The following is a 17383-nucleotide window of genomic DNA, read 5'->3' as shown; positions in this document are numbered from 1 at the left end:
CTTGCCTTGATTGTAACCACCATCTATTCATACATGATGACTTGAAAATAAACTATCAATTTCCGAAGCTTCACAAAGATATTTTTAGTTTTACATAACCATAGCCTCACGAGATCATAATTAAAGGTAAGGAAGAGGCCCCGAGCTAAAGAAAGGTACTTTATTTACGTGCAACTGTGACTTTATTTGACAACGCATAGACAAACCAATTCCTGGGTCTCTGACACTTCAATCTTTAGCAGCAAATCGTCAGGGATTTTTTTGTTCACTTTAACATGCTCCTTTTACCTAATCAAATACTTAAAAAGGTAGCGTGGTAGGGCACAGAGGGTGGATTGCCTTTTTGAGTTGATAAATAGTGAGTTTGAATGCCATTCTTTCCCGGATATCGTAGATTAGCACACACTTAATTCCACAATCAGACAAAATGTCTTCAATCGTCGCCATTGTAACACCAACAGCAACATTAATGGCATGATACTAATATATCTATGATATATTAGTACCATGATTAATGGGACCTTGCCAACGATTGACGGATAGGGAAAAACCCAATTTACGGGATTTTGGACTTGTTACACTTTTCCGTAAAACGTTTCGCAAAATATATCATTCTTGATTTCTACTTTTGTCTACATAAACCAAAGAGTTTCACCTTTAACTCTGCAATACTTATGCTACACCAGTCTTCAAATAAGAAATTACGATAAGTACTCACCCTGAAGCAACTTTTTCTAAGAACTGCGTCTGATTCCAAACAAATCTTTTTGAAAACACAGAATTCCGTAAGTTTCTTCAAACACAGTGGACACATGGTAGTAGGCAGGCCATCTCCCACAGTAATCTGAGATTTTAATAAACACGTTACACATCAATAGAGTTGGGAATCAAAACATGACATGAAGTAAGCACCATTTTTAATAAAATCGATAACATTTAATGTGCCACTTACTTGTAAGCCAACTAAATCATGTAGGGCATCCTTCACAGTTATATTGTACGCTACATTCGAAGTGAATATGCTGTAAAAACAATCATGCTTCTCCCTACAAAGTCTGCAAAGGTCTATTCCTGGATTCCTATCTGAAGATTCCGTGAAAATCCCGATGGTGCGACTCATGTTTTCGATTCAAAATCTTATTTAATTTTTAAATCAGGTTTATCGTCAAAGAAATCATCTACTCAGCATTGACAAAGATCACAAATTCCAACAAGGAAACTACATTGACTAAGATGATGAGTGAAAATATAATACTTTAGAATGCTAAACGAAAGGAACACAAAATCCAACAATTGATGAATCGACGGAAAGATATATCATGACTCAATAGCTTGGATTGAAAAATTTTTCAACAATTTATGACACAATTGTAAATTCTTTGGACAAGCATCCACGCCAACATTAATCCACAACGTTCACTTGTTATTATATGACTATACAATCAACCTCTGTATAGAACCGATGTTTTCTAATTTCTATTTTATCCGCCAGTAGCACACCTATAGAGCAGGCCAAACATCCGTGTTTGAAGAGTATTTTCTTTCCATTTCAAGAAAAGAAGGACCATTTCATTTAAAATTCATCACATTTTCGATTAATTGTAGTTTAAAAATTTTTGGTTAAAGGTTATTCAACCACCTGGCCGGAAACAAAATTTAAGCCCAACTTCGGCGTCCGCTAGGTCAGATTACATCTACAGTCTTTAAATATGAGAAAGAGTTAAAAATTCTGAAATGTAGAATTAAGAAAGGTTAAAAATATTTTTAATTTTCAAATTATGTAATAACCTAGCATATATATCACTTATTGTTGGAAAAATTTCATTTTTCGATTTTAGGCCTTCTGCATACGCAGTCCTCTCGCGGTGCAATATGCAAATGAAGTTCGGTATGTAAGCTAATCCTTGCTATCATGGTCAGTTATTAGCAAGGCGTCAATGAGCATGGAGTTCGTGGAAAATATTTGATGTCTTTTCTGTTGAAATGCGATTTATTTTTGAGGTCCTTGTCAATGTGAGCTTTATAAGCCCTTCTCCTGGATTATTCTCAAGTTTTTGCGTTATCGTAAGTCATAGAAATGAACGTAATGTATTAGGAATTTTAAATCACTGAGTGCTGTGTGGATGGTTTGTTTGAGGATGAACTGGTTTTACAGATAAAATGAGTTATTGCTGTGAAAACATGAGTATTACTACTGGGAATTTATCTGAGTCTTCAGAAAGGAATTCTGAGGGTACTCCGTGCAGACGTTGCATGAAGAAAAATTATTATTGTTACAACATATTCTTTTCAATTGCAGGAAGCCAGATAACTGTAAAGGATGCCTTAGGCGATTTTGTTGACTTACAAGTAAGTGAGGGTTTACATTTTATTGATCTCCTCAGTTATTGTTTTATTCCGTTGTATGAGCATGATTTCCACAGCAAGTGTGAAATCTCTTGGGCATATGTTTTCATTCATTTCGTAGGTTGCTGTTGGAGATGACCTGCCTGCCAGCCCACTGTGCTTGAAAAAGCTCATCGAATTCAATGATTTCTTAAATATTTGTCATCAATCGGACGGAGAACTTTGAAAATTTTCGTGTAGAAATTACCTCAGGGTGAGTGCATCTTATTTTATTTCATTGGAAGCCTCGTATAACTTTCAAATAATGTGAAATCATTCACGTAACCAGATATTAACTTGTTCGTGTTACCTTACCGTGTGGCCCGGCCTTAATAGTTCTAAGTTCATGTGGGCTAGGATAAAAGTTTTGCCAAATGTTTGTATTTGTGGTTTCAACAGATTATAGCAATAACTTGAAAATGTAATTAATCGTGTATTTGATGACTCACTTGCCATGACGGGCATAGTATTTGTTTATACGGTACATTAACACGTGTGGGTTTATGTCTAAATGTACGAACGCCAAAATACACCGTGTAACCACATAACTTGTGTGATTAATGCATGAATAGAAAATAGAAGCTGTTCTGATATGGTCAACGCATATGTACACATTCCATTCTGGTCTGCTAAAGTCGTTCATGCATTCAATCAATAACTTGTATATGTTTGTGTGTGGTGTAAACAGGTGTTAAAAATATGAGGTGATGATTTTGATTCTCATGATATATTTTTTTGTCTTCTTTATGGAAACGCTTATTATTTCAGCATATAAGTTTTTTTGTAATCAGACTCATGGATTAGAGAATGGGATGTGTTTTATTTCATTGATCAGTTTTGTATAATTAATTTTGAGTACATGGAAAATTGTTTGTTTTTAAATTTGTTACACTCAAAGTTTAGGTTATTTCTAAAATCACATTTGCGCCCATTCTTGAAGTTTATTTACTGATGAGATGTTTTTTTACATATGAATTTTGTTTATTTAATTTGGAGTACATGAAAAAAATAATTGCTGGTGTACAGATTGCAATGAACTACTTGAACGGTGAAGTCTTCTTTTCTAATATAATTTGCGATATTTTGCAGTTTTATGTTAATGACTGTCTTCGTGGGCAGTTCTGAGTATTGGTGGTGAATGACATTGTTGAAGAAGCAATTTGTGATAGTTCATGTAGCAATCACTGAGTCCCAGAGATACTTCATGGCTTCCACTTGGTCACATTTCATCAATGGTCTTTAAATGTGAAAAAGAGTCAAAAATTTCATTAATGTGGAATGAAAAAAGTTAATGTTTAAATATCCATGTTTAAAATAATGCAATACACCTCAATAATGTATCACTCATCGTTGGAAATACCTCATTTTTCGATTGTAAGCCTGTTGCATATGTAAACCTCTAGTGGTGCAATGTGCAAATGAAGTCTGGTATCTAAACTAAACAATTATCTATTATTACAAAAATGCCCTTTGATATCAGAATGCGAGTAAGCAGACTCGCTCTGTGGGAATAACAAAACAGTAACGACGATAACAAACATCTACGACGATACTGATGCAGAACGTGAAGGGTGTGTGAAAGCATGTGAATTGTTCAAAAGTTTTTACGGTGTTTGTATTGAGCAATGGTTGACTCCGACTTCGTAGAGACGCATCCTGGGAACATTCTGAGGGTAGATTAGTTCATCGCAACTTATTTCTTCTCCAGTAATGAAGATTTCTTTGTGCAGAGTTGTGAAGCCGCAAAATTGAAATGTAACATAAATTAAATCAATAATCTCATTCGCTAATAATCTAAAGCTTGGTTTGTGTCTCATTTAACTACTGTCATTTACTCATTGATTTTAATGTGTACTTGGCGCAATAGTGGAATATGTGATGTTAACGTTTTGGAGAAATACAACAGATCATATTTTATGCCGATTTACTTAGCATTCTTAAGGTCTGGAAGAGAGACATACCGTGTTTCAGCAGGTTGTTAGGTTCAAGTGTTAATAAATTTGAACATTTGCACTGTTGAAGCTAAGGTGACACCAGAACATTAAGTGACAACAATAAGCTTATACTGTGGAAATTGCCGTGAATGAGGAGGATGAGAAAGTAATAAGCGCTATTTGTCAAGATGGTGCTGCATCTTCCAGTTTGCATACATTCTTTAAACCTGTCAATTATTCAGGATAAATATTTCACATGACTGATGATGGAATTGACGTATAAAAAAATTAATTGTAAAGAGAGATACATAGGTATTTCTAAAACTTGGACAAATAGTCTACTGGCACCACTTAAACCTATTGTTTACTGGCCTCTGATGTCACGCTCAGCCAACATGGCAATGGGTCGTTTTGAGTGCAAGATTAATGTATAATTTTCAAAGTGAAATTCTACAAAAAAAATACGCAGCTTAGAGAAGAACTGCTTTCACTTTAATGTACAGCACGAAGGGTATTTTTTTATGGCGTAATCATTCATTTTCAGTAGAATTTCCCATTCCGAGGGTACCCCTGTGCAGAATTAGTGTGAAGAAAATGATTATTATTACAACATATTCACTTCAAATGTGGCAGGCCAGATAACTGTAGAGGATGCCTTGTATGATTTTGTCTACTTCGGAGTAAGTGAGGGGTTACATTTTATGTTTTCATTCCTTTCATAGGTTGCTGTTAGAGATGGCCTACCTGCCACTTTATGCCCACTGTGCTTGAAAAAGCTCATTAAATTCAATGGTTTCAGATATATTTGTCAATTTTGGACCCAGAATGTTGTCTGGAAAATTTTGCAAAATTTTCTGTGGAAATTTCTTCAGCGTGATTGATTCTTTTTTCATTGTAAGCCCTGTGAAATCATTCAGGCAAGCAGATATTAACTTGTTCATGTCAATGTACCATGTAGCCCGGCCTTAATAGTTTCAAGTTCATATCATCGAGAATGAAAAATTTAGCAAAATGTTTGTATTTGTGGGCTCAACAGATTATAGCAATAGAAAAAGTAACTAAATCTTGTATTTGATGAATCACTTGCCACCAAGGGCAAAGTATAATGCTAAGTGACTCCAACAAAGTATTACGTATCAAATTTACGAAAAAGCAATTCAGTTAGAGATCAAAATTTAATGGAACATTAAAGTTTTTTATGAATAATATTAAATGTTATGAAAGGACCTTTACAATGATCGACAGAGCAGTGAAAAATGTTCAGCATTCAACAAAATACATGAATTTATTAATTTTTGCAAATATAACCCGTAAATTTGATGTTTTTATTGAATGAAACAAATACCTTGAATTCTCTATTCCTTGAGTTATCACGGACAGTTCTGTCTGGTTTTAGTTTTAGCTCATTATAACGTTAATAACCCGGCGTTACTCACGCGAGATTCCCGATCGAGGTTACTCGAGTGGGGTGCTCCTGACACCACATAGAATATTGGAAAAAATGGGTTGGACAATATTTTTATTGAAAAAATTACCAGGATTTATGTTATAAGTATAGCATCAATGAACCTGTAATGGGTCATCCCATTAAAGAATAAACAATTTAATTATGGTTGTTATCAGTGCCCAAATACAATGCAATACAGGTAAGCAAATGGAATTACATTTTATAGTGAAGGAATCTAATATAAGGGAAAAAATAACTTTGAGTTTATTATTTAATCGTCTGAAAGTACTTATTATGATTTAAATCAATATTTACTTGCAGTGTTAATTTGAAGGTAGAGTGTCATCCTCATGGCAGACGTGACTCACATTTCCCCAGAAAAACGATGCTGGATTATAGTGTTGAAAAGTCTGAAACAATGGCCACTGTGACTTGGCCAAGTCAGGTCACAGTCAAGGACATAAGGGTGGCCAAAAGAATAGCATACAATCAAAGGTGTCGATCCATGGGTTTTAAAGGGTGCCCAAGTCATTGGTATTGTCTAAATACTCGTCTTATCCAGTATTTGACCTCCAAGGCTAATACTGAGGTCGAAGGTCATAGAGGTAAATTTTGGGCCATCGTGACAACCAACGTGTCAAACCACAGGTTTTAAAGGGTGCTTAAGTCATTTTTGCAGTTCATTTATCAGTGTTGTTGATTTTTTGACCTTAGGAGACCACAATCGGGGTCAATTGTCTTAGAAGTAAACGTCAAGCCATCGAGACAACCAGTGTGTCAAACTATAGGTTTTAAAGGGTGCTTATGACAGTTTTGTAGTTCATTTATCAGTATTGTTGATTTTTTGACCTCCATAGGTCATAATGGAAGTAAAAGGTCATAAAGGCGTGATTTGATATATCAAGGAAACTAATGTCACCAACCAAAGGGTGACCAAGTGAGTTGCGTGGTACACATAGGACCCATTTTGTTAAGTCGTTAACCTCCTGAGGTCTTAAGGTGGCCAACATTCACTGAGGTTTGCACAAAAATATCCATGGAATTAACCCGCTAGCCGGAAGGTTTTCAAGGATGTCCCAAGACAATGGAGTGGTAAGCACCATGCTAAATTAAAGGTTTTTAATGTGTTCTAAAGGGTGGTGCCATTCCCATTTCAATGTTACTAAATGAGTGATTAAGAAGGGGGTTGATTTGAGCCAAACTTTTTTGAAACAAACAAATTTCAAACTTAACTGTGCATTGAAATGAAATTAAAATTTTGGTTTAAATTAATGAAAAAGTCTAAGTCATACTTATAAATAATAATGAAAATAAATATAGTACCCATTATTCAATGTGCCCTCCCTCCCGTGACAGGCATAATTGAATTCACTTGACAAATAATCCAGTAAAATGTCCCCAAGCAAAAGCAGGGTAATAAACTCTGCACATCTTATTATCTCTCTTTTCTGTTCTTCAACATTGTTAAATGTTTTTTTATACACTAACTGCTTTAAAAATCCCCATAAAAAGAAATTGCATGGAGTGAGGATTTAAAGGATTTTTTTCTCGTACTTCAGCCCTAATCAAGCCATACTTTGACTATTGATTGACTTTCGTGACTTTGCATCATTGTTTAACGATCGCAATTCCGACGAAGGAGAATTTGAAGAAATGATTTCATTGGACCTATTATTAGTATGAAAGATTTCCCTCCTCTTGATTTGAAGGTTGTGCAGTCAGATGGGTTCCCGAGATGCGTCTGTCTGGACAAGCTGAAGTAAATCAGTGTCTTTGAGGACTACTGTGTTTTCAAAATCCCCAGTTTCTTGAGTAACGCTCCACCTTCCAGCTATAGTTATGATTGGAGAGTAAAGGCCACGGGAAAACAGCTGCTTGCTGCTGGAGTTGAGCAAGATCCTCTGGTCAGTGAGTTATTGATTAAGGCAAACTCCATGTTGAAGATGGCATACGTAACTCTTTCTGCCAAAGAAAAATGTTTTCCATTCTACGCATAGCATGAGAATATTTTTAATCTCTCTCTTTTGAGGTGTAATTTTGAAAGGAGTAACTTCTCTTGTGCTTGCTTCCCTCTGAAATGGGACTCAACTCAATGGAGTGCCTGGCTATTGCCCCAGGCACTGTACTAGACCCTCTAGCCCATGAGTCCACCATCAAATTATTGCATTGCTAGGTACTGTTTTTAATAGAAATATTATTTACGCCTCACAATAACCTAGAATTATGTTAAAATAAGTTACATGTTCAATTCCCTTTTGAATTTGAAATGGTTTAGGGAAATTTGGTTACTGTGTGGTGATAACAAGGTGTGCAAAAAGCAATCTCTTAGCCAGGAATTAAAAAAGGACTTCCAGTGTCCAGACGGAAGAAGGTCCTAAAGGCATAAGCATATTAAAAGTGGCTATGGTATTTAGTATCGTGGAAAGAGCGCAGTTGGGTTGGGCCTTCCTGAATTTTGCAAACAATAGGCGATTTCATAACAGATATCACTTTCATCGCTGCATTTACATTCACAGCATCTGTTGCATATGTTAATTTTTTAGTTGATGTACGGCTGGTGATTGTTTTATTGTTGGCTTGTTAACAGACTGTCAATTTGGTGACATTCAGACCGTGAAAACCTGGGAAAAACGGTGAACTTAAGTATGTAGGCAGAATGGCAACCCTAAAATCTCCTTTAAATCACAGGTCGAAAGTCATTGTTTTTGCATTTAATATGTGTAAAGGATTCATTTGTCTAAAGAATGAAAGGTGAAGCCACTGGTTTCAGAAAAACTCAATATTTTCTTGACATGCAGCCTTATGGCAAATTGACGAAGCTGGGCAGGATATGATGGCTAAATGCTCAAAGAGTACCGTTAGGCATGGCTTCACATCTGAGGGCTTATGCTCCCCCCAGGAACCCCTACGTAAAAGGGGGAGAGCTGGGAAACGTAATTATTTGGCGTTCATTTATTTGCATAAGAAATCCTCCAAAGAAAATATGCGGCTTTCGTCTCCTGGGTCAAGAAATATCCACACATATATTGTCGTCTTTAGTAGAGAAAAGGTTAAATGCACTGAAAGCGATATCTTTTTGTTACATTGAATTTGTCACACAAATTTGTTGTTTACTTTCAACTATGTAGGGGTGCTTTGCTGCAAACAATGTTACTTAACCTTATTTATGTACTTACTCTAATAGTTCTGTTTTGCATGGCTTTTGTTGTTGTTTTACAAATTAGCAATGTGTTCAATGAATTGCCATCTTGCTATTCCATGTTTCCTTCCTGTGATATAAATATTTCCTCAATTTGTCACTCAATATGGAGTATGGGTGTATAATTGGATTATTTGATTTTTTTTAAAACATTTGACATGTGTTCACTGTGTTCATTTTACATTGTCACCATAGGTGTATTCAAATTGAGCATTTTGCCATCAATGTGTTTGTGGCTTTGGAAATAATGCAGAGGTTGCTAACATTTTTATTTCTCTCCAGTTGCCTGTTTCAACTTAAGAGTAGCTAATTATGCCAATCGGGAGATGAGAGACAGAGGTCATCCTGATTTTCAACCGAGTACATTGTTGGTGTGTTTTTTTATGAGGCGTGGAAGGGGGAGTTGTTTGGCTGATCTTCACCCTGCCTATCGTGGCCACACTTGCCTTTTCATAGTCAATCGCTAGTGATCCACATGTGATTGATTTGGATTCTCCATGGATAGACCCGAGATTTACGGGCACATAATGGTGAGAGACAGCCATTTTGTGTGGTGGGTGTCTCTTCTGGGGTACCGCCTTGAGAGAGGCAGGAGATTTTTTTCTCTTTGTAACGAATCCTTAATGCAACTTGTTTTCTTTACTAAATGCTTCATTTGCTCATAGGTTGTCCTGCTGCCGTTGGACTTTGCGTATCGGGCCAGAGAATGACGGAATTGCGGAGAGTTTTGCTGGATGTTGGATGCTTTTATTCTCCAATTATATTATCAATAGGATCCGATGACTTGGGGAGGGACGTAAGATTTCAACAGCTGATGAGTAATTTCCATTGGATACTTCTCAGGACTCATTGCTTGACATTGAGGGTGGTTCTGTTAAGCATGATCCCCACTCCAGCTTAATGGGGAAACATTATTCATCGGCGTCATTTAGTAGCCATCAACTGATGGACACAAGGGAGAGTAAGACAATGTTTTCACTCTCTTGATTCATAATTATGTCAATAATTCATTTGTGTTACAGTTGTCATTGCGTTCATGTATAAACATGATATTCATTCTGGTGATTTCATTTCCCTTTCTGGTGATTTCCTATTCTGGTGATTTCAAATCCCTTTGGTGGATTTCAGGATTGACTTCATCACAACTTTTCTTTGGGATTGTAGGGTGAGGGAGGAGTATCTTGAATTGTAAGCTCACAAAGGTCATACTAATATATTTATATATATGCTATACCTTCACCTATTGGGCATATGTTCTTACATACATAACCTCCGTAATTTATAGCTGGATGGGATACAGAGACTGCAGGGGGCCAGACAGTATCCACTTTAACCAGGAAGGTATGGGCTTTCTCATAAATAATTTACGGAGGAGTGAAAACACATGGTTTTTAATAGTTTCATAGTAAGCATGTAAAAGGGGGTTTCTTTTCCGTTGGTGTAATTCTCTGGATAAGATCAGGAAGCATTTGCCTGGTAACCTCGATAGGTAATGTGGAATAACCAGGGAATAGGTGGTAACATATACTGTTGGTAGTCGAGGGAAGTGAATCTACATTTTTTTAAACTATATATGTTATTACACAGGGTTTTGCAACATGAAGTACCATAAACACATGCAAAGGCATTGTTCACAATATTTTCGAAACTTCTTTCCCATTAAATGAACTGCTGATTTCCTTTGAAGCTAGAGGAAATATGTTGGCATCAATGTGTTCGTTGCATTTGGAATCAAAAGCATTTAGACTAATTTTATTTTGATACATTGATTCAGGAATACAATATATTCCTTTATTCAGCCATGTAAGGGTGCTTCAAAAATTACGTCACTAATTGTAAGCAACCTGTACACCATAACTATTATTTTCATACCAAATGTGAAAGCTTACATTTTAATGATTTTATTGTCCTTCCATAACACATCATTAATTAAGCATTACTTTTCCTTATGTGGTCATTGCCAATTGTCAGTTATTGTGGTTATGAGCAATCAATTAAGCATTTACATTTCCTTATGTGGTTATTTGAACTCAGTATGTGATGGATATTACTGTACATTACGATTCTTAAAAACATTTTCCATATCCACGGTGTTTCGTTTTTGGTCAATGTCACCATAGCTGATTCCTTATCAAAGACAGTGAAAACATTTAGGCTTTACTGAGTAAGTGGCATTGAAAATATTGAAGAAGTCACTATTATAATTTAACTTGCACTCTGACAGCAGTTTAATTGAAACCCATTGTAGCATATGAAGCTGCTCTCGATTTCAATAGCCGGTGCATGAGAGGAAGAAGTATTTAATTCTTGAATAAATATATTGTAATACTGTTCTTTTGCGGTTCGTGTTGATTAGCTGAGCTTCCCTTCGGGTATTGTTGTTGCACTTTCATTCTCCATGTCAAAGACTAATGTACCTGTAACTGTTTGTCCTACAGTCTTCTTGAGAGGCTAGTTCCAATTCCTTACTGCGGAGTCACTATATTTTATTGTTTGCTGATAATCAATTGTCGACTGCCAAGTTTGACGTCCATATTGACAACTCACCATGTCATCTCCACAGCCGGGCCCATCCGTTATGAGTTAATTCTTCTGTTAACTGAAAAGCTTGGTTGTTTTTGCATTTAAAGTCATGTGTGTGTTACATGATCATGTGTTTATTGGTATAGGTGCTATATTGGGAACGGATATTTAACAAACTGATCATCAATACAAAATAGACTTATTTTAGATAAATAGCGGCAATTCATATGCCTTCATGAGGGGCACCTTGCATGATATATTAATGCATGAGCTCCAAAAAGGAAGTTCGTTGGAGTATGCTATTGTACAATTTATTCACATCATATCAACTTACCCTGATCCCTTGTATGAGTTATTTGATATCATTTTGCCATTAGTTGAAATTCGTGGCAGTTCTGCATGGTGAGTGGTGAATGTTTTGTTCAGGACTATGAATCACTAGTGCTTAATGCATGTAATAAAAAAATTAAAAACCATAGCAGCGAGAAACATATTTTTTTTATTTTAGCATAGCAAATATATCATTACATGACATGCTGCCAGTGAGTGCTGTAATAAGAAGCATATTGCATCATGTATCAATGCATGGGCTCTTGAAGGAAGTTTGTTGGAGTACACAAGTATAGCCTATCTACCCATTCCAGCAATTTTTTACACAGGAATGTGGAGCTATGTTGTCACGTGGAGGGGTGGAAGATTCTCCTTCAATCTTTGATTTCTGGTTTCTGTGTTATCGCGAATGTTAACGGGAAAAGTATTTTTTAGGGGAATGGAGCCTTTTTAGAAGGGTTCTTGAGTTATGGTGACATTAGGGCATCCATGGTTGGGGATCCTGCCAGTTGGTGAAACTGAAGGGATCTGCAGGCATGCACCCAGTTCAATTGGATTTTTAAATATAATGCACTTATGTTCAAAAGCCTCAAGTGGTAAATTCATCTCCTTATTTTTAACTCTAATATGTTTACCTGTTGTATGCGTAACCCACCAAAATTTTTTATCAAATGAATTAAATTTTTCAACAGATTCAGGCTTCAATTGGGGGAAGTTAGACATATTTAAGTAAATGAAAGGTCGTAGCACTTTTCCACAAGAATTTTTAATGCGCACAACGCGTTTCGGCTCACTGAGCCATCATCTGGTGTCTTGTACCAGATGATGGCTCAGTGAGCCGAAACACGCTGTGCGCATTAAAAATTCTTGTGGAAAAGTGCTACGTCCTTTCATTTACTTAAATTAAATTTTTGTTGAATTTTATGCATTTGTTTTTTCATGACTGGTTGATAATTCATAGTAATGTCTCTCACTTAAGTGGGGATAGTCTCTTTTAATATTTTTCTGTTTTAATTCATCAATAATGTATGCATGGTAGTAAGGTACTATGTACATAAAAATTGAATCTCTATGTCAGCACATTTCATTCTCCATCCTGCAGCTGCCGTAATTCCACCAACCATCTTGTAGATGCAATGATTCTCTCATCAATGGCTTCATATTCTTAGATGGTCTTTTTTTGCAAGTCACCATTTTTATCTGCAAATTTGATGCATATCCTTCAGCAAAACATGGTGCTTTAGAGATTTACTTTGGTTGATAGTTTTTTGGCAGCTGCATTAGTGTACCAGGGCTTTGGTCATATGTAGTTAGTTCACGTTTGTTGAAATGCTCCGCAGATTTACTTGTGTTAGTACGTATGTGGTATATACTGATGTGGTGTCGCTGCATTGGAATTTGACCTATGTAACCTCTGGTATAATCTGTACCCTCAGTAAGCCTGAGCAGTCTCTTGTTCATCCATTTCCCTTCCCACTGCTCCCATTAATAAGAGGCTGCAAAATGCTGTAACATCTCTAGGCAATGGCTAGAAGTGGTTAGTGGTTATGTAGTCTCATCAGTGCCAGCTGTGGAATTGCCTCTAGGGTCTTAACTATTTAGAACTGTGGTATACCCACATTATAAAAGTATTAAATTTCCTAATATGCTTAATAGGTATTATTATCTTAATCATCATTTCTAATACATATAATTTTATGCAGCAGTTTTTAAGTTTATCCAGTTTGTTTTTCCAATTCTTCTAATGTAGGTATTCTTTACTTGACTGTTCCAGATGAATTTCTTAAGATATGTATAGGGCAGAGCAGAGGCAAACTAGGACAACTGGAAATCTCTTCCCTCTGTCTATCCAAACAACATTTGGATACTCTGAAGAGAGCCATGCCTCAAGAGTCCCAGAGGCTCAGCTCAAGGCTGTGAAGTGATGTATGGATGTTGACCCAGAAGTACATAAGTATGAGACATTCATCTTAATCCAGGCACAGAAGAGACTGGATGTAATGGCAAGAAAGCAGTCCGGATCTGCCCTGCACACAACTAAGCATCAAGTGGTGAAACCCATGGTGTCCACCTGTGTATTTCACTGTTAAAGTATCTTACCTAACAAATCTCACCTCAGGAATAGGAAAGCAATGAGTGAAATAGTTGTTGAAAGAAATAAAGTGGCCTGAATTTGAATTATTTTACCCAAATCACTGAAAAATGTGAAACAACCTATGGTAAATTTTGCCGACAAAATTTCGATTGATTGTGATAAATAAATATAAATCTCTCCTTTGTTTCTGCTTGTGCAAAATAATCTTTTTATCCTTAAATTGCTCATAACTGAGTTGCAATACTAACATGTATGTCCACTACTTGATGACTTCTGCCAAAGTAACTTTTAGTAAGTATTACCCCAGAAGTTTCAAGGTATACAGTTAAGAATTTTATTAATTTGTAGAATGTCATTTAAATTAGGTTGTTGATGTGATCATGTCATGGTCTTCGATTGTGAAAGTGTATATTCTCTATACTTGCACCACAGTGGGCCATCAAATCAGTTTTCCTAAAACGTTAATTTTGTACAATCTGCATATACTGGAATACCTTTACTTCTACATTGCAGTCACACTTATTCTCCTAACTCTGGAAGAGAATGTACGCATTTCATGTGCAACGTTACTTTCAGTTGTAATAAAAATGTTGATTGTGAATTAGCAACTTCATATTATTTTTTTTTCGAAGTTTCACCATCAGACCTAGGCTGCTTGTACATTATTCGTGATAAAAACATCAGAATTACTCTTAAGTGTAACAAGCATTTAATAGTAGCTGCTTAGGAAAGCATTCCCTGTGGAGAGGGGATTTGAGAATACCTCCGCAGTATCCCTGCTTGTCGTAAGAGGCGACTAAAAGGGTTGGTGTCACAATAACTATGAAAGTTATTGTTCCTATGTAATAAAAATGGGAAATAATAATTTATTCCATCCTGGAGGCATTACAGGAATACAACTTATAGGTCAGATTAAAACTAAAAGTAGTCATTCTACACACTCTAAAAAGAAACTTTGACTATAGGAATGACAATAGCTGGCATTTAAATACAGACATTGTTGGAGTGTTTTTAGATGCACTGGAAGGGCATTGCGCACTTTAATACACAACTCTTGGTCCCTCCTAGAATAGACTTCACAATTTTGTTGAAGATATGGATCAGTTACCTGTCTAGTATTCTGTTCTTGGTAGCACATGTTTTTCAGAAACAAAGAAAAATTTTCCCTTTTAAAAACCCATGCACATAAAATATAAATACATGGTACAACAAGCAATTCTAACTTTTTAAAAAGAGGGTGGCCATGGCTCCTGAACTTATCATAATGCATAGATCTTACTACCTTCTTTTGAATTTTAAAAGTAAAAAAAATGAAATGGATCATAGTCATAGAAACAGAAAATACAAGAAAACAGTAAACTAAATAACTCACTGCTAACATGCAGTGTGGAACTGAATTACAGTATGAAGAGATAGTATATACTTAAGTAAGCCGGGCCCTCGTGTATCTCAAGCAACACATATTTTTTGTGCTGGCTCATGAAGTAAATAATGCAAACAAAAACTCAATTTTACCTCTTACTGTTGCATTACTCTATCATGGCAAGAATGTACAATCTATTAGTCAAAATTATTTGCTAAAGTTAAGTGTTCCTGTATGTCTTTTGCATGAATTTATTGGATTACACATCAATATCGCCATCCTGATATCCAACAACAAAAGCTCAGAAATGTCTGCAATTTCAATCCATTATTATTCAATTACAGAAGTCTTTCAGCAGGTTAAATGAAAACAGATTGCTCTTAATACCTACTAGGTGCCTGATGGCAGTAGTTTGGTCGGTTTTATGAGCTGAAGGTGTTAGCAATTGCAAAACCAGAACATCTTGTTATCACATAGAAAAACTCAAGGTGATAGCTTTTTTTGCATTATGAAATTAAATATCATTACTCTCGATGAAATAAAACCAAGAATATGATGAATATCTATATCATAACAGTTATTTTTAATTTTTGTCGCTTTCGCCTAGATCGGAGAACAATCACTTCCTCACTTTCTCTGTCCCACACCTCTCTGTCTTTGTTGCAGTGCAGTTCATTCGCAATGCAACATTTTTTAAGCCTTATCAATGCCATCACTGATTCGGAATTCAAGGTGTGCAGTAGTAAGATATTGTAGTGATGAAGGTATTCTTGGTTCAAGTGGAGTGCTGATGGTGGTTGAACTTTGTGGAGGGAATGTGCATTACTAAGGCGTAGCATTGCGTGACACAAATGAGTTAAATAATTGGATCCAGTGCTTTGAAGATGGGTCTCCTATGCTGTGTGGTGGATGCTGTAGCAATGGTTGAATTTTTTAATTAAATAGCTACTGGGTTTACACTGCTCTCATGCTCTCCTATAGGAGCATCAGTTTTTTACACTGCTCTGACCTGTGACAAAGCAATTTGGTATTCAGTATGCCACTTTGTGAAAGCACTTAGATATTGGAATGCAGGGATTGCGAATAAGCAAACATGATGAGAGCACAATAGACTTAGTTCTGATTGTTGCAAGTTCTTGGCCATTCTCATTAGGAAAGCATTCGCTGGGAATGGGCGACTAGAGAGTCCAACAAGTATCCCTGCTTGTCGCAGAAGGCGACTAAAAGGGTGACGGTGCAACAAAGATGGCCTGCTCAATGTCCTCTGAGGCATCCTTTAACAGTTATTTCCCATGTACAGCCTCCTCAATGATTGTACTGTAATGTTAGCAATCGCCCTTGTTTTTTGTGTGTATCTTACACTTAGAACTGGTGGCTATGCTAAATATACTATAAAATGTTTCATAAAGACAGGCAAGAGGCTGTTTAAAATTATATATATACACATGAAAACAAGAATGTCGATACATATACTTACTCAGCGACAAAATAAACAATGCAGGGAGGTAGGCAGTATTACTGACAGACTACATGGAATGCATTGTTTTTCATATAGTGCATTGGTGCCTCCATAGTTACAATATTGAAATTTTGAACACGTTTTACAGTCGAAATTCTTGACTGAGGCCTCAAGACGAGAATGCCTAATGATTTATAAACATGAAATGTGGAAAATAAGTCCCGAAAATAAAAAATAACATTAAAGACGCTTTCTGGCCTGCTCTAGAGTGAGATTTACACTCGTTACATACCAACACGAGGGTTCTATAAAAAAGGTAAAAAATGTTACCTTACCACCACTAAGGAAGAGTTTCACTGATACACACACACACACTGCACATCAGACGATATAATAAACCATGTTAACATCATTTTTGTTACATCTGCAAGATGGTTTCCCCCAACATGACCCAAATGAGTTACCTGTAAAATAAATAAACTGCATGGTAAAGAGTAATTTGTTAAAACTTAATGTTTACAGCCACATTTATTTCAAACACGATGCAGTTCGCATGTTACACTTCCATCACTCCATCTCCGAGAGGGGGAGAAAACAATAAAAAATAAACCCGGCAGAAAACGAGCAATGCCAACCTCTGCGATATGA

The 17383-nt window shown here is 36.2% G+C and overlaps 1 long non-coding RNA gene across 2 annotated transcripts; it reads left to right on the top strand.

The window, feature by feature from the left end:
- Nucleotides 1-1925: 1925 nt before the first annotated feature.
- Nucleotides 1926-14517, top strand: LOC124170279. 2 transcript variants are annotated; one of them, XR_006867411.1, is made up of 5 exons: nt 1926-2064; nt 2300-2349; nt 2468-2599; nt 7476-7670; nt 9631-10057. It is a non-coding gene; the product is annotated as an uncharacterized LOC124170279 (long non-coding RNA). The 2 variants fall into 2 exon arrangements; XR_006867412.1 differs by lacking the exons at nt 7476-7670; nt 9631-10057 and adding an exon at nt 13593-14517.
- Nucleotides 14518-17383: the final 2866 nt, after the last annotated feature.

The sequence above is a fragment of the Ischnura elegans genome, chromosome 13 (assembly GCF_921293095.1).
Source record: "Ischnura elegans chromosome 13, ioIscEleg1.1, whole genome shotgun sequence".
Taxonomy (NCBI): Eukaryota; Metazoa; Arthropoda; class Insecta; order Odonata; family Coenagrionidae; genus Ischnura; species Ischnura elegans.
The sequence above is the reverse complement of the archived record's forward strand: the minus strand, read 5'-3'. Positions and strand labels throughout refer to the sequence as shown.